This window comes from Cygnus olor, chromosome 2, assembly GCF_009769625.2.
Source record: "Cygnus olor isolate bCygOlo1 chromosome 2, bCygOlo1.pri.v2, whole genome shotgun sequence".
In the NCBI taxonomy this organism is placed as follows: Eukaryota; Metazoa; Chordata; class Aves; order Anseriformes; family Anatidae; genus Cygnus; species Cygnus olor.
In genome coordinates, this window is record NC_049170.1 from 111,248,252 (window position 1) to 111,271,162 (window position 22,911).

General features: G+C 40.8%; 1 long non-coding RNA gene across 2 annotated transcripts; it reads left to right on the top strand.

Annotated features, from left to right (window-relative positions):
• The first annotated feature begins 11,671 nt into the window (after positions 1-11,671).
• Positions 11,672-15,597, top strand: LOC121065205. 2 transcript variants are annotated; one of them, XR_005816941.1, is made up of 3 exons: positions 11,672-11,849; positions 13,813-14,075; positions 14,612-15,597. It is a non-coding gene; the product is annotated as an uncharacterized LOC121065205 (long non-coding RNA). The 2 variants fall into 2 exon arrangements; XR_005816942.1 differs by lacking the exon at positions 14,612-15,597 and adding an exon at positions 14,506-14,573.
• Positions 15,598-22,911: the final 7,314 nt, after the last annotated feature.

A 22,911-nucleotide genomic window follows, 5' to 3' on the forward strand; every position in this document is an offset into this window, starting at 1 on the left:
TGTTCTTGCCAAAAGGCATTTATCTTCTTCTTACCATCTATATGAAAAGGACAACTCTCCCAAGGAGCCTCCAAGATCGGTTGCAAATACTGCAAAGCCAAATTAGACCTCCTGGGCATCCCAGTTATACCGGTATATTCTTGCTGATTACAGAGAGCTGAATTACTGCTCAGGTTTGTTTCTGTTGCCAGAGCCCTGGCGTATACCACAGCTGTTGAAGATGTTGCAAGGATGCATTTTCAGTGCCAACCTGAGCAAGATCAACTGCTTCCAGACAGGAACTTGAAGATGGGCAGTTCAGGTGAACTGTCAGTCTTACTGAGAAGGGAAAGCTCCCCACTACTGCTGGCTGCAGGACAGACAGACCTTGTGCTTCCTGAATGTGGCAATGGCGTACTGCAATTTTGCTGCTAAAGTCAATGAGCCTGCTGGATCCCTAGCATTATTTCTTGTTTCCTAAGCTTCTCTCGGTCAACACTGACCATGTCCAGCCAGCGTAGCAAGAGTGTGCAGTCTTTCCTTTGGTTGAGACATTCATTTCCCATCGTGGATGAAGGCCTTGCTTCCATCCTGAAGGGAAGTTACTGTGGGTGACATTGTTAAACAGTCCTCCATCCTGTACGGTTTGTGACTGTGATTTACAGCCCGTCTCTAGTTACGCACTGATTCAGCTGACTTTTCTCTTGAACAGTTGATCTGAATGCTAAACCTATTCAAGGCTAGCAGCATTTCTGTGATTCATTCAACACAAGGAAACACTGAAAATTATTAGGATGTTTTTACAGTCCCGGAAATTGCTATGTGGCTCTGTTGCTAACAAAAGAACAGAAATGGCTCACAATCTTATTGCACATTTTCATATGCATTAGGTGTTATAGGCCTTTGTCATTTATTCAGTTTTTAAGTTAAATACTCTTCTGAGCTGAGATTCTGTAAGACTTCCAGTTCTTGTAATTTTATCACAAGCTTCACTAACATTTGGTGCTTTTCTTAAAGCTCTGGTTCTTGCAATCTCTTGATTTGACCACATGAGAATCTCAGCTTTATAACAAAGAAATAAAAAAATAATAATAATCCTATCCCTTGAGGCTGTGGAGAACAGTAAAAGAATAACTGTAAAGCTGCTTGCATGCTAGATGGCAAAGAAAACCTAGATCTTTTGTTTAATTTTCAGCAAATTTTTATATCACTCCTCTGATTTCGGCTTATGATTTCTGAATCTCTAAGTGCTGGTGAGGACGTTGTCTGGAAGAGAAGGGAAGGGGACATGAAACTATGCATACTCTGTCCCTCTGTTTGAAATAGCCTTGATTTAGCTTGGCATACCAGCTGAAATCAGGTGCTGATTGTCAAGTTTGACTAATTTTTTTTCCTTTCAGACTTGCTGCTTGCCAGCCTACAGAGGCAGGCAGCAGCTGAACCCTCACCACAACACATAACATAGGGTTCCTCTGCCCAGATTGTCATCAGAGTAGCCATAGACAAATGACAAGAAGTCTTGGGATTAAGGTAGAATTTTCCATTATTGGGAAACATTTTAATTATTCCGAAAAAAAATATTATTGGGAAAAGAAGGGTCTGAATCATTTATGCACGTGGCTACATCCACACCATGCACTGGGCAGGCAGGCTGTACTTTCTGTGTTCGTGTATGGTGATGTATCATCACATCTCACCATGAATTTGCTCTCCATCCAAGCACTGCATACAGCTAGAGAGGAGGACAAGAAGCAGCCTTAGTGGCCTCAGCAGGGAATTATATCATTTATAATGCTGAGTCAAGCAAGTGCTCAGGAGAAAGGTGCAAACCACATGTCAGTTCTGGGAAGGGCATCCTTTCTGATGACTGGTCTCTTTCCAGAATACTCACAGCAGTGCTATGAGTGCCAGCAGTGCATTTGTTAAAGCCAAAAAATTCTTCTGAGTTTTGCATAGTAGGATACAACCTCGGCGCACAGAACTTGCTGTAACTTAATGCAAAATATAACAAATTGGTGTTACACAAAGGGAGGTAGCCGCAGAAATGACAGTAACAGGATAACAGGTCGACTAGTTATGTGTTGAGCTTCAGGGCTGTGAATCCTTCAGGCTGGGATTTTCAAATAGTAGTAGGGTAGTCGGACTTACAGAGGGGTGGATGAGAAATAAAAGACATTGCACTGTTTTTCCCTTAGCATTTGTAGAGTATCTATAACCTTCTGAACCATCTGCTCAATTCAGTGAGTGCTTAGTCTAACAGGGAATCACGTTATGTCCTAAAAAAAAAAAAAAAAAAAGTCTGCCTGTTTTTAAGACATGGTAGTTTCAAAATAGCATAAAATCTTTTTAACTGCTGATAGAGGACACAGTCAAACAAAAAGACTGATGGACAGGAACTCAAAGACTGGCCTTTAGGGATACCAAGCATATTTGTTCACACAGTGTTCAGTTATGAAGATTTTATTATGTACCAATTTGAGTTTATACATACCAAATGTTCTTAAGTCAGCTGCACAAGCAGGACTGCCCTGTTCCAGTAGATCTTTTTTCTGCACTTATGGTGGATTTATTTTATTTTATTTTATTTTATTTTATTTTATTTTATTTTATTTTTCAAATAAAGAATCATCAATAACCATGACAGGGCTCCCTCAGTGAATGGACATCCCAGCATGCCACAATGCAGATCAGCCTTTCCACAGGCTTGAGGAAAGTCATAAACTACTTAGGAGGAATAGGATTCACAAAGCTGTCCTGGACAGCTTTACTGTTGTTTGTGAACAGGTCCTGGAGGGCGGCTAGCAGCACAAGAGCCCAGCAATGAAAGGCAGCAGCAGAGCACCTTGCCCGATTGTGAACAGATGGGAGAGAGAGGAAGGGAACCAGAAGACAATGGGAAGAGTGAGGAAATCTAAACTCCCTGTGCTCTCTAAACACTTACTTTGGGAAAACATCCTCTCTATGTATAGTGCTTACAATACAACAAAATTTGTGTCCAAAGCTTTTGGAAATATTCACCAAATAAGTTCAAGGAAATTCAAAAAAAGGACAAACCTACAACTCTGAAGAGCCTCTAGTTGGGACCTGCACTAGTTAAGGGTGGCTCACCTCTACTGCCAATACTGCTACACTGTATTGGTGATTGCACATGAGACCAAAGGGCAGCAAGTGTGTACAACCCACCAAGTGAGCTAGAATGGGCAACCAAAACCTCCAAGGATGACCAGCTTGCCCCTCTGATTTTGGATGTGCAAAGGGTTAGGCTAAACTCCCATCACGCACAAGTATAAATACTCCAGAACTGTTTTGGATCTGGGAGGAGGATTGTGCTCACACCAGTGAGCTCTCAGCCAAGGAGAGTCCAGAAGAGGTGAGTCTCAAGAGAAGAGAGGAGCCATGCATCTGCAGAGCCTCCATTTACAGTGGAAATGGGCAGCCCTGATCCACAAATCCCAACTCACCACACACAGTAGCCTTTTTAGACGGAGAACAATGATCATGGCAGCTCCTCCCTCATTTTGCCCCTTGGGGCTCACCACCATTCACTTTGGGCAAGCATCCATGTCTACCTCTCTCCTCAGCTGACCTCTCCCTTCACATGAATGGCATCAGTTCACTGATGAGATAATCAAACCAAGTGCCTTTTGTTGGGCTTTTTGTTGGCTTAGCCATGCAGCCAGATTTTATTTTTAAAGAAGACCATGAATTAGTTAGGCATGTAACTAGCACCTAAACAAGCAGCCTCCTTTTGAAGCACTAGTAAGGAGTGTGGGGAAGAGGGTCTTATGTTATATATAAATCACGTTTTATAATGGGTACCTAAGAGTAGATTTGGGAAACTACCTTCAAGCTTTTTTTTTTTTTTTTCCTTTTTTTTTTCTTTTTTCCTTTTTTTTTCTTAAATCTTGGCCATAAATTCTATCACTTATAAGTCAAAAACCCATCTGCTCTAAATTTGCACTTGATTTCATGCACAAATAGGGTTCACACATGTAAGTCCTGTCATTTGTGTGCTCCCAGAGGCAGTGCATAAATTACCTATGCACAAAACAAGAGGTCGGTCAGCTTTACCTCGCACTGTGCAGAGTAAGTGCACATCAAAGGGCATGTTGTGTGCCTGTAATCAGAATAAGACCTGGCATGGGTCACCCCCCTCCATGCAGAAATGCAGCTTTTCTTGGATGAGAAAAAAAAAAAAAAAAAAACTTAACAAAATTTCTGCCAGAATTAATCAGCCAGTGGAAGGTTCTTAGGATTCGGGGTTCAGGTTAGCATTTGACAACCAACACAGCAGATTTCACAAAGCTGTTTGAAACCTGCTTTTGATCTTGGAACAGATAGTAATGGGTCTTCATTAGAAATTAAGCTCATTTTAGAACATGTCTGTGAGGAGTGGTATTAAGTAAGATGTTAAATTACCTCAATATGATCTGTATAGATGGAGGAAGACACATTCAAGGTAAGTTGAATGGAGAATATCAAACTCTGTCAAAATCATAGGTTTAACTCAGATCAGTCAACATGGAGTTGTTCCTGCCCTGGTTAACTATAAAATTGTGTCTTGCAACAAGGTGTTTCACGTGATTCCTTCAGTCCCTTTTCTAGGCGAATTTTCTGTGGAAGACGAATGCTTTCAAAGTCTGGGCAACTCGCTCTGACTGCTTTATATTCCAGTTGTAATATGTACAAAAAGCAGGATCTTAGCAAGAAGCAGGGGAGGAAAGACATTGACACTGAGTGGATCTTTCCCAGATAAATAAATTAAAAACATAGTAACACACAATGACTACCACAGCTTGTAAATTAAGGGAGTAACTGGTGCATAGTGAGGCACTGATGTATAGCCTGGAGGAGGAACAACTTCATGTGAACTACAAACAATTCATTTTAAAAAATACTTTGAAGAAAAAAATTGTCTCCAGACCAGTTTATGAATAAAGCATACCAAAAGGCAACTCTGATACTCCATTAGCAGCACAAAAAATTGAAATGTTCCTCAAGTCTAGCATAAAAATTAATTCCTGTTTCTTAAAATACAGCCACTTTAACATCTCAGGCTAACTGCCCTAGTGCTGCTTGGACAAGCACTGATTGGGACAGCATAATGCTGTGCACCAAAATAAACAGTGCCTTGCAGAGGTATCTGAAACTGCTGTAAACTGCAGTTCAGGTCAGTGCCTGCTCTGAACCCTGTCATGGAGGCAGAGGGCATCAGTCACACATCTTCTGCTGCTGGATCTGGGCAATCCTGGCCATCAGGTAACACCTCCATAAGGTACATCTCTGAGCTGCGTTGGAGATGTCTCAGCTTTGTCAGAGCCTACCTAGTTGTTTCTGAACAGTGATATCCTGTGAATTGCACAACTGTCAGACTAGCAATTATTTAACTCGAAGCCTCTTATTTCCTTTTGGATGGGCACCCATTTGTGGGAGCTGCATTAACACCCAAGTGGGTACAAGCACGAAAGCCCACTGAGGCAAACAGATTTTATGGAAGCAAGCTCTAACAGCATGTTCATCAGATGGCCAAGACATGCTCACATGTATATACAAGTGCGGGATGCAGCTAGGCAGTAGAGCTCCAACCTATATTTCAGCCTTACACTCAGAAATAAAATTCAGAGGACAGTAGGCAGAAATTAACCAGACATCTTTTGATGTTCAATTAGGAAAGACCTTTGACAAAGAATGATTCAGTAAAGACATGCCTCAGGACTTTTTTCTCTACTTCTTTGGTTAAAAGACCAATATTGATTCATTTTTTAATCACTTCATTGACTTTATAATACACTATTAACTTACACTGTCTCTATGCTAGGAACTCCATGTAAAAAAGCTGATTGATTCCTCAGTCATTAAGAAAACATGCAGTACCAGCATTAGCTTGTAACTTTTCAAATCTTGGCACAGCTTGCATTCAACCTCTCAACTTCCACTCAACTTCCCTGTCTTGTTTTAAGTTTGTTTCTTTAAGCACAACTAAAGGAATCTCTCTCCCTCCTCCCCTCCTCAAAACCAGACTTTTGCATCAATCAGTCTCACCAGCACATTCACCACTAGGCTTCATACATTTGTGCACTCCGAGCATCGACAAGTTCTTTAAAACAAAAACTTAAGAAAGTCTAAATTCGAAGGTTAAATACTGTGCAAAGCAAGAGAAGAGAAGACAGTGACAGGAGAGCACTCAATCACTGTGTAGTTTCTCATCCCAATGAAAGCATCCTTTGAGAGTCTGCCTAGGTGTTGTCTAGCTTATGTGATACAGTGCAGTGCCCAACAGCACTTCTGCTTGGAAGCTGACGTCTTAGGAATCACCAGCAGGCTCATTACTCATAAATCAGAAGAAGGGTTTCAACCAGGCCTGGGAATCTGGAGACGCTGCATGGAGAGGGAGTTCTGTCTGCTCTGTGGATTTCAGACCAAAGAGGGGGTTGGCTTGGATTCCTATCCCTGTGCATTCAATCAAGTGAATTGCACAACCATGTTGCTTTGCTCTATTTAATGTAATGTTTCCTGAAATGTCATTAGTGAGTGGTAAAAGTTACGGTTGTTGGGGAGGAAGATTCCCCAGGCTAATAATGGAAAGCAAGTTATCTGAGGGACAGAAAGGTGTTCTTTCCATTGGATCAAGAAAAAAAAAAACTCCCTATGTATACAAAACATACAGTTTTGTCCCTACAACACAAGGTGTGAGGTAGCTCCTTGCACCTAGATGGAACTCCACTGATTTTAGGAGTCTATTCTGTGTAAAATATTGTCTTGCTGCAGCCCAACTTTGCAAATCTTGAATTTAGAAATTTGCAGCTAGATGCTATTCTTTAACAATATTTAAGTAAGTCTCACCTAAACTGAAACACAGCCAAAATAAGGAAACTTAGAGAGATGAGTCTTGTCCTTAGAGGCTCTGAAGATGCCTCATCCTGTTGTCTCCTTTGGCATGAGACAGATTGAGCAACTGACATTGCTCAGGGTCCCAGTTTCCCGATGGGATTTCCAAATCAGGAATTTTTATAGACTGAGACGACATCATTAGTAAGTCCCTCACAGGGTCAGGACTTCTGGCTCTAAAAGTTGTCTTTCCAAAGAGAAAGATCAAGGTCAAGGTAAATGTATATTGATGCAATTTGGAAACACATATGTAGGGACAATTATATGGTCTGGAAGTCAGTCAGTCCTCAAGTCAGTTTAATGTGTGACCTCTGTTTTTTGGCCATTCAAAAGGATCAAAAAACCTGTTCAGGCAAATGGGAGTTTTCCAATAACATCAGTGTACTTTAGAGCAGGGCATTCACCTAAGACCCCAAAGGTAGAAAACTTTCTTGCCCTTACCTCATCTGCTAAGGAAGACAGGGTCAAATTCAGTGCCAGTGTAAACAGACAGAGATATATGTAGTTGGGGAGCATCACTAATTTAAAACGTCATATAAGTGACTCCCACCTGGGAGGATTATTATTTGAAATGGAATAGTGATGTCTCCAACCTCTCTTACTATGGAAATGCTGAATACAGCAAAAAGCAATAAGTTGGGTAATAGCATATTCCAGTGGAAAAAAAAAAAAAAAAAGAAAAAAAAAAGCACTATTATTCATTCAAATCCATTAACTGCATTAAGAAAGGAGAAGGTGATTCATTCCAACTCTTCTCTGCTTCAGTACAAAGCAGATGTTTTTAATCATCAGGGATGGTTGTGTCATTGAAATACAGACTGCTAGCTGGATTACCATAAAAACCTGCCAATTAATTAACTGAGCTCCATATAGCCAAAAATAATAGTGCTTAAAAGCAGCTTGTCCTATCTCTGTTGAGAATGGACATCTGTCTACTCTGCTAACTATGAAGGCCTAGGACCTCAAGGACAAAGAATTTAATATATTGACTGATATCTGTGCATTTTGTATTACTGGCTGTATTTTATATTCTTTGTACATCTAGCTTCTCCGGCTTTCAGTCTGTAGCTCTGTTAAAGACTCACCAAGATTTTGATTCAGTAAGCTGCGTTATTAGGGCCACTTCCAGCTACAGTTACTGTCAGCAGACTGCAGCTGGGGCAAACCCACTTCTGCTTAAGCATAGATCCCAGGCAGGATAACACTCACACACACACACAAAAAAAAAACACTACAGTAAAGCTATGGAAGTTGCTACATCTCACAGAAATCCAAAATCCTCTCCTATCAAATTGTGCATCAACAGCCCAGTTCACACTATCTTTAACACAGAAACTATGGAAGAGGGTTTTTCTGGCTAGCTCAGTTCTTTCTGATTGTCACCCAGCCTTGTAGCTGTTCAGTAGATACTGTGAATGTCTGTACTTCTTCCCACCATTTGCCACCCTCATAGCATCACCACCACAGCTTACAAAATCTGTAAACACAAAGGAGACGACCTGTGTCTTGTACATATTATTGACAATGCAAAGCAGTGTTCTCAGAGGATGACAAAGTTGGAGCTGGGTATTCGATTGCTCAAATAGAGCAGTCAATGAAATTGACTAGAGTATATTTTGAAATTTTGTGGCAGGTAATCTACCATACTTCAAAGCTGCCTACTGTTCTGCTGGGAAAGCAGGGCCATTGCTAATTCCTTTTGCTGCAAATTGTATAGAAGTGGGACTACAACTTCATTTGGCTTTATTCATTTAAAACTGAAAGGCTTTGATTTTGACTCAGTTTCTGGAAACTAATAATAATACTACAGAAAAAAAAATCAAATGTCATTTTAGTTGATAGCATTTCTATAGGGCTGGAAAAAAAAAAAAAAAGAAAGATTAGTTTTGTTCCTTAGGTACCTCCTCTGTGTATCAGTCTCCCTTAGCAGGTTCTTATTTAGTGACTTCTTTGCACTTGAGACTTCCTCTGAATCCATACCTGGTGGTCAGGGAATATAAACATCATTCCCTTCAGCAAATTTTGTTTGTGTGTACAAGAAATATTCAAAACATGAACTTTTGGTTTTTGACCCCATTGTTATTGTTGAGTGTTCTCAGAGACATTACCTGTATCAAAAAAAAAAAAAAAAAGGGTCTGTACTGGATTTTTAAGTTTGTCTTTTTAATGGCAAAAAGCTAGAACAATTTTGATGTGAGGTGAAGGGAATAATTCATGTCTAGATTCATGGGTTTGTCTGAACAAGAATTATTTTCAGTGTGTTAATGAGAGAGAATTCCAGAGTAAAACACAGTAAATCTTGTTTAGTCAGTGCCTTCCTGACCAGGATATGTTTTATAGCAAAATAGAGTGCCTTCAGCTTGCTTTAAAAGTGTAATCCTGGTCAAGCCTGGGCTGGAGATTTCTTGAATCATAGTGGGTTGTTTGGAGCTAAGTGATGTTTTGCTTCTATTTTGGCCATTTGATTAATAGAGTGTGTTTATACCCCTTCCCTCTTGTTTGTTGGATGAAAACTCTGACCTGCCGAACAACATGGGAAAACAGCTCCATCAGGGACTGAGTAATACTACAGAAACGAAAATGTGAGAGAGAGAGAGTGTGTGAGTGGGAGAAAATGCTCTTTTCTATTTCCTGTCAAGTTGATGGTGAGGCTGGAGGAGACCCAATTCCTCCAGGGAGTTTATTTAAACTGTGATACAAAAGTTATTCTGAAAAGACAGATGGACCCTCTGACAGGACTCAGCTGCTTTATTGACTGCTGCTACAAATTTCGCTCTTGGTTTGAGCCCCCCAGTCCAAAGGGTAACTTGAGTGAAGAACCCAAGCTTGGGGTGATGTTAGAAATTGGGAAAGGGTTTAGGGTGAAGGGAACTGCAATAGGAAGTGTGTCTTCTCCAGAAGGAATAAGCACTTTATTTTTTGTGGTTAAGATTGCAGCATTAGAAAGGTTTTTGCAGTATGGACATGGCAGAATGAGTCTGCCAGTCTGGAGCATGGTTGGCAGGTGTGTGGCCTTTCTGTCAAAATGTCTTTGCTCCTCACATTCACACACCATTTCAGGAAAGTGTGGCCTTGCCCACACCACCTTGCCCACAACAACAGTCTTAGCCCATATCCCTGAAGGAGGCCTGATAACTGTCATGGCCAAAACCACATTAGGGACTACGTAGTTGAAGACTACGTCCATATGCCAATGAAATATCTTACACTGCTCAGTTTCAGCTGCAACCCAGGCCTTCAACCAACCAGTGCAACCATCCCAGGACAAAAACAGAGGTGAATCTAGGATAACTTAATTCAAGTTCTTATGCAGATAGGTATTTGAATATGATGTGCATTTCCACTCAACCTCCTCAACATCACAAAACCTCCCTGCTGCCGTAGGAGTGGACATCACTGTGGTGGTGAGCATCTGAAGGACTGGGATATGGAAAGGTTTGAGGTGTTTGTTCCCAGCTACAGGTTTCCCAATGAATTATCATGGTTAAAAAAAATAATTAAAAAAAATGCAATACAGCCTCACAGATGAGTAGGATTAAGTGTAGAGGCAGTAGACATGCAAAAATGTCCCAAAATGGTATTTTCTGCTGAGGATCAATTTCTATTGCGAAACAGAATTTTTCTGAAAATAATTCAGAATTAAGAAACCAGCCACAGGAAGAATTATATTATAGCCATTTCTTTCCTTCGGCTTTTAGATGCTTGTGATTCTTTGTTATTCTGAAAGAAAGGCAGCAGTAAACTGGATGTTTCGTGGTATGGTTTTTGATGGGGTTGGACTAGGCATTGCAGCTTGTTGTTAAAGTTTATTATAGAGTTAGGTTCATATTTTTTTTAAAGTTGCCACTAAAATTCTCCAGGTTTGTTCTGCAATTTCCTTCCACTATATTTAGGGGTGTCCTGCCCTCAGAGTCTGAGCACCCCAATTATTTTGCTCGTGGTCCTTCTGAGCATTTCAGAGTTAGCTATGAGATGAGGAAAACCCATACACCAGGGACCCTGTAACTGGTAACAGAGACTTGCATTGTGCACAAAGCACATGAGGAAGAGAGCCTTTCTGAGGAAAGATTTAGGAATGAGTCAGGAGAGAAAAACCTTGAAAGGACCAAAAAGAAGAGGGTGACGGGTAAGTCTGAGATATTGCTCAGAATCAGAGACAGAGGAAGTGAGCAGTCAGGCTGAGGATAAGGCAGACACCCCAGCTGAAGAACAGTTTTAATATGTCCAATTTCAGTCCCTTTGAAAGAACCAAGGGAAAAAAAAAAAAAAAAAAGGTTTTATAAAGAAAATATTTGAGCTGTGGTAACTGAGAGGGGTTTGCATAGTCTGAATATTACACTGTTTGTCCTGAATGAATACTGTCAAAGTCTGGAAAACTGCTCAAGCAAGGGCTAGAGGGAATCTAGGAGAGAGGTCTGAAAGATTATTTGGGCTCACCAGGCCAGACTATTTTCAAGCAGGAGGTTTATATGCTGTCCACTTCCATTACCAGTGAGCAAGGCAGTACAATCTGCATTGCTAGCAGATTTCTGCTCTAGCATGATGGACCATCATCCATGGCTATCATGACAAAGAGCTGAGGAAAGAGGTTTTTGCAGGTATTTATAAGCATTTGGCAACTGTTTCATAGAGTACTTAAATTACTGAGTTACAGCAACCAGCAAAGTCATCTAATGAAGATCTAATGAAAACAGAGTTCAATAATTTGAAGCTATTACTTCCCATGTGATGCCAGGGGATTGAAGGATGTTTCATGGCAATCTTTTTGAAATAATCCATTTCCTGGGAGAATACTGGGCAGCTGCTCATCACAGGTGTATGGGAAACTCACTATAATAAGCTGGGAGTGGGTAACATGGCCTCCCTGGTCCGGGCATAGCTGAAGTTCCTTAAGGAAAGGAGAAAACCCCATGTTTAGCATTACTGGAAATTGAAGTTACTGCTTCATTGGTAGCACAGTGACATTTCAGGATTCATCCATGGTGAGTAAAGGGGTTTCAAACCACTCATTAATTCTTCTCTTGTTCTCCCCATCTCTCTGGTATTTTCGTAATCTTTCAGTGATCCCTTATGTACAGGCTCATTACGATCATTCTTTCACGAAGTCCTTTTAATAAAAGAGGAAAAGGATTTGGAGTGGGATAGGAGAAACTAGAAGGCAGTTGTCATCCTGAATACAGACTGCAAAACATTAGCCTCCATTTTCACCAAGAGACAAGAGGAAATACCAGGGAAAAGCAGTTAAAGGTCACAGAATGGCACATTTTTCGTGTAGTTTACCAGAAGTATGTGAAAACAGCTGCAGAGAATGGATAAATTATGTTTTAAGTTTGGATCGAGCTCAGAATTTTCAACGAAAATCTACCTAACATATTATAGCAAGTTCTGTACCAAACTGTATGCCACTGCGATTTATTAGCTGGTGATGGGTTTGACAAAATCAGTGTGCAAGGCATCCTTTTAAAAAAGAAGTTATAATGACACAAAAGACAAGATCGTCCCTTGAGTTCATTGTCTTTTTTTCCTTGGGACCCTTTATCTCCTGTCCTATTAGGAAATGTCTAAGTCTATACGCCCATATGCTGAGGGAATGAAATACCAGCATGCCAATGGAAAGTTTCTGTTCATGGGGACAATATTACAGTGCTGATGGCCTCCACAGAAAATAAGGCCATATATTTTGTCATACGATTACTCAGCTGCCACCAGAGCAAGCAACAATAAAGAGCTATTATTTATGATGTATGGCAAAGAAACTCTTAACCTGTTTCCAGACATAGGCCTAATCACGTGAAACTTTATTTTCATGTGCATTCATTCCTGTACCAGTAATATTTGAGGGGGAAAAAAAAAAAAGAGAGAGAGAGATGAGCTTGGCAAAGTGGCAGAGTAACCTCTGTTACTAACGAGCGTATTAATTGTAAAAGCAATACATTTGGAGTACAAATACTTGCAACCCTTTACACATGTAAATCTGTGTACTCCCCTTTGTAACTATGAATTTCCATTAATATTGAAAGATTTAATAAAAGTATTCATATGCAGAAAGAAATCACCTTGCCCTCTAATGCAAATATGTAAGGAATGTAAGGCTGTGAACAGGCTCATGAGCAAGTTTCACTACCTCAGTTTGAACTACTTCATGAAGTCTTAGAAAGCCTATTAGGAGAATGAACTCAGAAAACACTCATATTTGAATCTAAAGTCAAATTCATTTCAAATGTTTTCACAGCTATGTGTTGCATTTCATTTTGTATAACACTACCCTCTATTTTTCCTCTTTTTCTGAGTATTATGAAAAATAAATATTAAATTTGAACATGCTGCTAGCAAACAAAGGGCATGGACTGTCAGCTAAAATTCATGGTTTGAAAGCCATTCTCTCTTTTGTGGTTACATATTTGTACCCTTTCTACCAACCTAATATGTAATTATCTGACACTGATTGGATGCAGATTTCCACTATCGGCTATAGACCATTCATTGTTTGCAAGCTGTTTATTAATCAGACAGTTTCATGAAGAAGCTCAACAACTTCAAAAACAACTCCTTTCAAATGATGGAAAAAAACCACTCCATCTTTTCACAAACATTTCATTGCAGGAAATGTCAATCTCATCAAATGAGTTTTCTCAAATGATTTGCTCAGATACATTGTGGTGCTTTCAGATTGTTAAAACTAAGCACTATGCTTTCTATATCAGTTTTCCTAACACCCTTTTTTGTTTTTTTTGCCTTGATAGTCAAGATGACAGAGCTCTCAACCAAGAAAGATACATTGGCTGATTGAGCCTAACAGGACAGTCTTGTTGTACAAGGTGTAAAAGACACCAACCTTCTTGCAGCAGGGTCTTGACTTCAGTTCACAGTCACTTCAAGAAAAATGAATTGACTCCACTTCATCATAGAAATGTCTGTATGTTTATTTTATTTCATTTCTTACAGACTGGCCGGTCAACAAAGTATTGTCTGTATATGGAACTGGATCCTTTTAACTAGAAATTTATTGCATGCATCAAAGAAAGTTGAATAACTGCAAAGTGCATTACGTTTCAAAGTAATGCACTGAACCCAGATCTCCACCAGCGCAACTCCACTGATGATGATGGTTGCTTCAGGTTTACAGCTGTGCAGGACCAGGACCAGACGTGGACTGCTGTAATTCTGCAGTGTCCTGCAGCCACTAAGTTGGTAACCCTGAGCAAGAGGTGAGCTGGACACCTGCAGGGGCCAAGCCAGGTCCTTGGGAAGGTGAGGGCAGGGAACTTTTTCAACTGCAGCGCTGAAAGGGTTAACGTTTCAATGGCCGTGTACTATCGACAATGTCATTAACTTGTTTTCATTCTTTTGTTGTTTTCATTCCCTTCTAATGCTGTTGTTCATTTTCAGATTCCATTTTTAATATTTTTAATTCAGTTTTAATATCCTCCACAGGAATATAAAAACAATCTACTCTTTAAAACTTAATTGTAGCGTTTGTTATTCCATAAAAATACATTTTACATTTTCAGATCCAATTTTATGAAGTAATTGGATAATAAATGAATAATAAGAACAACAAGACCCTTATTAACTTTTTAGTCATTAAACTGACTTAACATTTTAGAAAGAACAATAACTTTTCCAATAAAGTTCCAGAATAGCGACTATAATTGCAGTGCACCAAACCAAATGTACAACAAGATGCTGTCTTTCTTGGATGGTAGGATGGAAATTTGTCATTATTTACATTTTCCTCAAGCAGCACCAACTGCCAGCAGTTCTCTCCGAGAAAGGAGGGCGCCCCCTCCCACTGCAAGCAACACAGACAGTCATCTCAGCATTAATAAGGACCATCACTCAGCAGAGCTGCCCGCCGGTCCCCCCGTGATGAACCCCCTGCTCCTGAGCGAGAGGATGAGGCATGGCTCCTGGGTGCCTCTCAGCCAGAGTTCAGGCCAGGACAAAAGTGGTAAATGTGAATACCCCAGCCGTTTCCCTGACTGGAAGAAGGCCCCATAAAAACCCTGGAGATGCCACCAGCTCAGCCAGGAAGAGCCTCGTCTGGTGCAAAATGGAGCAGCCCTGCCCAGGGACTGGCTCACGCCTCCTCATGCAGCTGGAGAAGTGTCCATAGCTGGGACTTAACTGGTGTGTAATTAAGTCCATCCCTTAATACTGTCCAAAGCACCACTTTGGCACCTCACGCTGCCTTACAGCTTATTCAAGCCTGTCAATTTGTTGTGCTGGTCACCTAATACTCCTTCCTTACACTCCAAAAACCCAGCTGAAATCTGGACAGCAGGAAACTTGGGCAGCGCCATAAAGCCCCTGGATTATTTGCAACGCCTCGCAACAAAACCTAAGTGGGTGCTCTGGAGAAGTGTTGACTAATCTTTTCCTGTCTCCTAATCAGCTGGAAATCTATCAGTGTAAAATATCATCTGGCTGAGTAAGAGCTACTTCTCAGCCCTCTCAGGCAGCCTAAGAGAACTGAGCTACAGCCTGGCTTCTCGTCCTGGTTCTCATCCCTCAAACTACAAATCCAGATCGAGGAAGAGTCTTTAAATATGTGCTAGCCCTGAATCATGCCAGCAGCGTCTTTGAAGTCACTGAAGACTTTATGTTAAACGCTTCTCTCCCACAGTTCTAAAATAGCCACTGGTACAGCAAGCATCAAATGAGCATGTGGCTTCCCAAGTAGCAAAGCATTCACTGGTCAAGTCTCCAAAAAATAAATAAATAAATAAAAATTTGAAGAAGAATTTTGCCAAAGATTTCAATGGCAGAAAAACCACAGGTCTGACCATACAAGAAAGAAAAAAAAAAAAAAAAGAAAAGAAAAAGAAAAAAAAGTAAATTAAATGTAATTTTTTATCTTTTTTTTTTTTTTTTAAAGAAGCTGTTGTCCACAAGCTTTCCTATTCAAATGTAGGTGTAGCAGGTCAAAAACTAACAGACAGAAAGGGACAGGTGACAACAGTCTTGGCCCAGGACTATTGTGTTCAGCCAAGCTCCACTGCCCCAGCCACAACACTTGGAGGAAGTGCCACACAAACAGAGGAAGCAGAATTCGGGCTGAGAAGGATTTAGTAACCGCATTACTACGCTCTCAGCACTGATGCCTGCAAAAGATAAAACCTGGGAAAAGACCTCGGGTTCCTACTCCTTATTGTTGCTGCCTGGGATTTAACTTGTATGTCTGAACTGTGTACATATTTCACTGGTTTAGGTGGGGCGCCACCAACGTATTTGTACGGGCCGAGACAGTGACAGGACTGCTGATGTTTACAGTAACAGGTTAGGGGGACTTTGCCAAAGCATTCTTAGTTTTTAAAATGATCGGGGCGACCCAGCCCCCTTCCCCCTCTCCATTGTTATTTCGTCTGCTGGATTTACGGAAGAAGGAAATGGTAAATTACAAGAAAAAATAGCATTTATCTTGCCAGGACGTGTTGCTTTGAACTTGGATGATATTAACATATCAATCAGATTCAGTGATATGTTAAACAAGGTTGTCCCTGGTTTATGGTTCACTGACACTGGGAGCTGAACTGTGGCTTTGTCTGCGCTGTGGGCAGGGACCTTAATTCCTCTAGCCTCAGCCCTTCACCTGGGCACACAGCACTGACACTCAGCACCGGGCGGGATTTATTTTGTTTTGTTGACACAAAATAAAGCTCATTTCCATTGAATTTCTGTTGCATTTTATTGCATTCTATTTCTATTTGCCCAGATGAAGCTGCTTCAACACGGAGACAATGGCTGAAAATCCTTCGAGGAGGAAAACTAAACCGGAGAATACAATTACAGGCCACGAGCACTCTGTTTAGAGTAGTCTCGTAAGAGGAAATATTTTCAGATGACATTTCCAGTTCCCAATCAAAGCTTGGCCAATTAAATGGAAAATCAGTTTAGAAAGGAAGCATTAATTAGATTTTGATACACATGCTAACTTCAAAACTTCACAAGGCTTCGAATATTTGCCTGCTCCACTCCACCGTTTCCTGATTATGGAATATCCATTACTTCACAATAACTCTTCAGGCTGAGAACAGCTTCGTTTAACTACATTGCTTCCTCTGGGGATGACTAGGAACTTGCTTCTTAAGTATTAAATGGCAGTACTGAAATGGATGGTGATTTGAACTGGACTGAACTGGATTTACTGTGCTAAGACGCATGCCATGCACCAATCTAGTGGCAGCAAGGAATTAAAAAAAACAAAGAAAGAAAGAGTAAATCAAACAATATCCACAGGTAGTAGCTTGGGAAGAAGTCTTACCCTTTCCTTCTTGCCCCTTTTAGGAAATGACATAGATAGCAAAATGGAGAAATACATCCAAAGAATTTTTAATCTCATTTGTTTCTGTTTTCAAAATGACACTCTTCCTTCCTTATGTAAGCCAACAGTGAAAACAGATATTGCTAAATAAATAACATAATAACCAAATAAATATTTTAATAAACAAAAACAAAGTCCAAAAAGTAAATTAATACTTGGGGCTTTGAACATATATAGACAATTTAACTCACAAATGTAATTGTCTTCACAGGAAATTGAAAACTGAGAGCTACAGTGAAATCTTGATGTAATGATAAGTATAGCTTTACTCCAAACAAGTTGCACACATATTATTGTTCAGAAAATTGAATCAGTTGTTGGAAAAGTACTTTAACTTACTATTTTTAAACACAGTGACACTCTACAGTTAATCAGCAGATAGACCTCACAAATACATTTTTCATATTCAGGCTAACTATCCACATTTCATGCAATTAGCTTTTACATTGATAGGGTACTAAAAAATAATAGAAAGGGAATAACAGCTAAAAAATAAAGATTATGGAAGTTCAAAGACCAGGATCACAGTACAGTAATAATTCTCTGGAAGTGAAGAGAGAGGAAAACCCCAAACAATCTGATTTAAGAAAACAAGTTGCTGCAGAAAATGAAGTCCAGTTTCCTGTGGCTTTGTGTTTTGTGGTTGAATTATCCTGAGTCTAATAAGATGCAAGCTCAGATTGAAACTTTTCCTGTGGTTGAGGCATCTATCAGCTCTTTTTCTCTCCCATGTGGATTTTCTGATGTCCAGTAATAATGTTTTGCTTGTAACAAAGTTTTTCCCTCAGCAGAAAAATAAGGCAGGCCCATCAACTCTGCTCAGCTACCAGCTTTCACTACACACAGGATAAATTAATGGGTCAAGTTTTTTTAAACAAATAAACTGAGATTGATCTGAAAATTCAAAAGTTTTGGAGGACTGAAAGACAGGCACACAGGCAGCATTATAACAATATGCATTTCTGTATGAATGTAGGTTAGAAATCCAAGTATGTTGGGTGCATTTGCTTTTGTCTCAGACCAAGTTTTCCCTTGTGCAGATTTGCATAAGAGATGCTATATGTGTAGACAAGGTGTGTCTTCTTTTTATAAGAACAACTGTGATAATAGTGGGGAAAAGCAGTCCAGCACAGGCATGTCAAGAGAGGAGAGTAAAAGACCTGTGAAACTGCTACTCGCTACAGACAATTCCTGTAGCTAGCTTAAGCTGTCATTTTTTCAAGATACGCTGATGTTCTTTATTGGCAGCAGGAAACCAGTGCTCTGAGGGAGGTGGAGGAGCAGTGGGCTGATGGTTTATGCACAATATGAAAGCTTTTGTTTTCCCTATATGAACACTGAGGTCTGACTCTGAGCTTATCACCACTACACCATAATATTTTTACCCCTCCTGTTCAATGAATATCCTGGGATACTGAGAGCAGCACTGATGAAAAGGACCTGGGGGTATTGGTTAACAAGAAAATCCCACCATGAACCAGCAACATACACTTGCAGCCCAGAAAGCCAACTGTATCCTAAGCTCCATCAAAAGAAGTGTGGCCAGCAGGGCGAGGGAGGTGATTCTCCGCCTCTGCTCTCATGAGACCCTACCTGGAGCGCTATGTTCATCTCTGGGGCCCCCAGCACAGGAAGGACATGGGCCTGTTAGAGTGAGCCCAGAGGAGGGCCATGAGGATGACCAGAGGCATGAAGCACCTCTCCTATGAAGACAGCCTGAGGGAGTTGAGGCTGTTCAGCCTGGAGAATGGAAGGCTCCAGGGAGACCTCAGAGTGGCCTTCCAGTACCTAAAGGGGGCCTACAGGAAGCTGGGGAGGGTCTCTTTGTCAGGGAGTGTAGTGATAGGACCAGGAGGAATGGTTTTAAACTGAAAGAGGGTAGGTTTAGATTAGATATTTGGAGGAAATTCTTCACCCAGAGGGTGGTGAGGCCCTGGCACAGGTTGCCCAGAGAAGCTGTGGATGCCCCATCCCTGGAGGTGTTCAAGGCCAGGCTGGATAGGGCTTTGGGCAGCCTGGTCTGGTGGGAGGTGTCCCTGCCCGTGGCAGGGGGCTTGGAACTAGATGATCTTTAAGGTCCCTTCTAACCCAAACCATTCTGTGATTCTATGATTATATAGGGAAGGCTGGAGCAGAAAATGCATCCCCCTGTACCCTTCCTGACATTGCCCTGGATCCCTTGTTTTCCACTTAAAGAAACAGTGCTCACATAAAGCATGGGAGAATCTCTGAAGAGTTTGCAATTAAGATTATTTAGTTTAGCTTTATTTTTGCTGATGGAGGCTATCATAGAATCATAAAACAGTTGAAAACCCAACACCTTCAACCTGTCTTCACAGGAGAGGTGCTCCAACCCATTGATCTTCACGGCCCTCGTCTGTACTCATTCTAATAGGTCCATGTCCTTCTTGTGCTATGTCTATATTCTAGTAGACAGACAACACTTCAACATTTTTGTCTCAGAAAAAAAAAGTCTCCTTGCTCAGCTTTTGCCCAAAATGTAGCTACATCGACTTTTAAGAAGAGACGAACAGCTATATTTGCTTCAAAAAGTGCTTTCATAAAACATCAGTACAGCAGTGGTAAAGACTGTACAGCCAAACCTTCCTAAGTGTGGATGAGGCCTCAAAGACCTTCCAGGACATGCCAAGGCAACACCAGGGTCTTATTTGCCTACTCAAACAATAATTTAGTATATACTGTAATTTTTAAAGTCATCTAATGAATTCAAAGATGTATTTCATCTGGTAAGACAAACTTGTATAATGGGGAAGGATTACCAAACCTGTAAGAATATCTCTTTGCCACAGGAGTTTCCACAACTATGTGAGTTTAGCAGATTTTGACTGTGTTCCCCAGAAAAAAAAAAAAAAAAAAAAAAAAAAAAAAAAAAAAAGCACTAGAGGTCATGTATATTGCCACTATGGTTTACCTCAGTGAGTAAAAACAATTATCTTCCATAACCCCTTCTTTATTTTTCCTAAGGAGGCCATTTCTTCCTTGACTATTGGCTCACGGCATCTGGCTGGGAGCTAGGGATGTATTTGGAAGCTCTTAAGATGAAATCTTAAGTCAGAATTAGCTTACACAGGGATGCAGAGGTAGACCAGAAGAAACAAAAAGCTCCAGTCATCAGCTCATCTCTGTTGACAATGTTTTTCCTTCCAGCTTTCTTTGAGAAAAAGGTATCGAAAGACTTAAGGAAAGTCTGCCCTGACAAGATTGAAACCCAGGGTCTCAAAGTTGGATTTTGTTCCTATTAGAAGCATTTGAATTTAGACATGCCGTCCTACCTAGTCTCTGAGGAATCTCAGATGGCACTTGGCTTTCCATGCAGGAGCCTCTAAAGATTAGCTGTTTGATCTTTCTGAGATAACCACTCCAAGTATCTCCAAAGAATGCAAAACAGGGAAGGCCAAATGGGATCTTTTAACTATCACCTGCTTAACACCTAGTTGGCCCCACTGGCTCTGAAGGGTCAAGAATAAAAAATTAAATACATTTCACATTGTTCCCATTGAGGTTTTGAAACCACTTATTGGAAATGAGCATCTGAGGGGCTCTGCTTTTTGTGTGCTGTCTGCAAAGAACCAGCAAGCACCAGTTCCAACCTCCATGGGCTTTAATGGTTCCAATCTGATGGGAAGCCCCTGCTTCTTTTCCACTGCTTGATCCACCTGGACTACCCAAGCCATGGGAGGAGTGAGTCAGCACAAAATTTCCATGTAATTTAACCAAGATTTTAATTACCAGCCAAATCAAACAGCAGAGGGCTCAGACAACACACAATCAACTTGGGAATTCACCACCTGCCTGGCTAAAAAGCTATAAACAAAACCACATTTTTTATAGGTTTCAGAACAGAAGGGAGATGAAAACCAGTGAGCATTTGATTACTTTTGCTTCCAGCATACACTAATTTCTCTTGTAGCTGGATTTAAACAGAACTACTCAAGTGAACTACAGCTATTTAGCAGCTCAGACCATAGCTTTGGGTCCATCCCCTGCAGTTTCGCAAAGGTCAGACAGACATAATGTGATTTGTTCTGAGAATAGAGCCCGTCCTATGTAGCTAGGTCCATGTGGGAAAAAATCATGTAAATGTCATGGACACAGAAGGAAGAGACAAATTAATGTGACACAGACAAATTATTTCTGATATTTTGTAACTTTGTAGTGCTTGACTTGCAAGTTAAATAATGTAGTTTTTATACACAATTCCCTTAAAGGATAAAAACAAACAAACAAACAAAAAAGTGAGACAGTACTGGAAAACTTCATGGGTAGTCATCAGGTCCCAAAATCTTAGATCCACAGCACAGCCTACAACTGTCCTAATCTACCCGAGTATTTGGTGACACAGTGGAAGACTATTGTCCATGCCCAGCCACGGGAGGGAGATGGGACAGATCTTTAGTGAGTACATTTCAAAGCTATTTGTTAGACAGCAAATGAAAGATGAAAGTTGGGAAAGCACAGTTCCATCACAGAAGAAAAATGTATTTTCTTGCTGGAAACTCTGCTGTTCTTGTTCTCCCTGGCTTCTCTCTCCATCCCCACATCTGTTCCCACTTACCCTGCTCCCATTTTCTCACTGGGAAGCATCAGACAATCTTAACTGCAGGCACAAGTAGCTGTTCCAAGTGTCTTCGAGGGAATACATTCTTAGTTGTGCTTGTGTTCTACTGGGTGTCCTTGCCTTACATGCAAGACTGGGTCCACATGTGTCCCAGGCCTCAACTCAGCAGAATACTGAAGCGGGGACCTCATTGTACAGAAGTGCTTAAACCCCAAATTCTCCAGCATGCATTTAATTTTGAGAATTAATATGCGTGCACTGAAGCTAGAGGAACTGCAGTGTTTGTCACTGTCTTCTCCTAAACCAGGGCAACCTGAGACTCCTATATAGCACTTACCTTTGACACCAACAGCTAAAAAAAATGTGTATAAATTACAGAGCAAATAGAGCCTTTTATATATAGAGAGAGAGAGGAGAGGAGAGGAGAAGAGAGGAGAGGAGAGGAAAAGTATGGTATGGTGGCAAGAAAGACTTCTTTCCCCAAAGCTTTTTCAAGATGACCTAACGAGAAATTTTCTTCCTCCCTTTGTTACACACTCAAAACTCAGAGCAAGAGATACTCAACCTGGCTCAGGAGACTCCTTCTGTGTCTCTGTGTCCCTCTGACCCAGGCTGTCCCAGTGAGCCCCTGTGGCACTCATGTTGGATGCAAAAACCTCTTCTTCCTCACTGACCTTCCCCTAGGGAAGGCTCCTTGCCCTCAGCCCTCTAGGTGGCTCAGGTGTCCTTTACAGAGAAAGCATACCACAAACATCCAGAGGTGAAAAAAAAATGCCTGAAAATGCAACCAACGCCCGTATTTGCCTATTGCTTGTGGGTAAATGATTGTGATCCATGGGAGGAACAGAGAACTGGCATGGGTAGGAGAACAACATCATAAGACCAACAGGTTGCTGCGCAAAATAATGACTTAATAGGCAATGCCTGTAAGCATTTGTTGTATTAATTAATTGCAATTAACCTGCTTCAACCATTAGGAAGATTTTCATTCTCTTAGAAACGGCAAGTATTCAGCATGCAATAAAGCCACTAAAGGCAGAAAATCATAGCCCAGAAAATCATAGGTATGAAAGAGAAGAGTGTTAGTGTTAGCTCTTCTTTTTCAGGAGAAAAGGAGCAGACAGGACAGGACGTTTCCCAC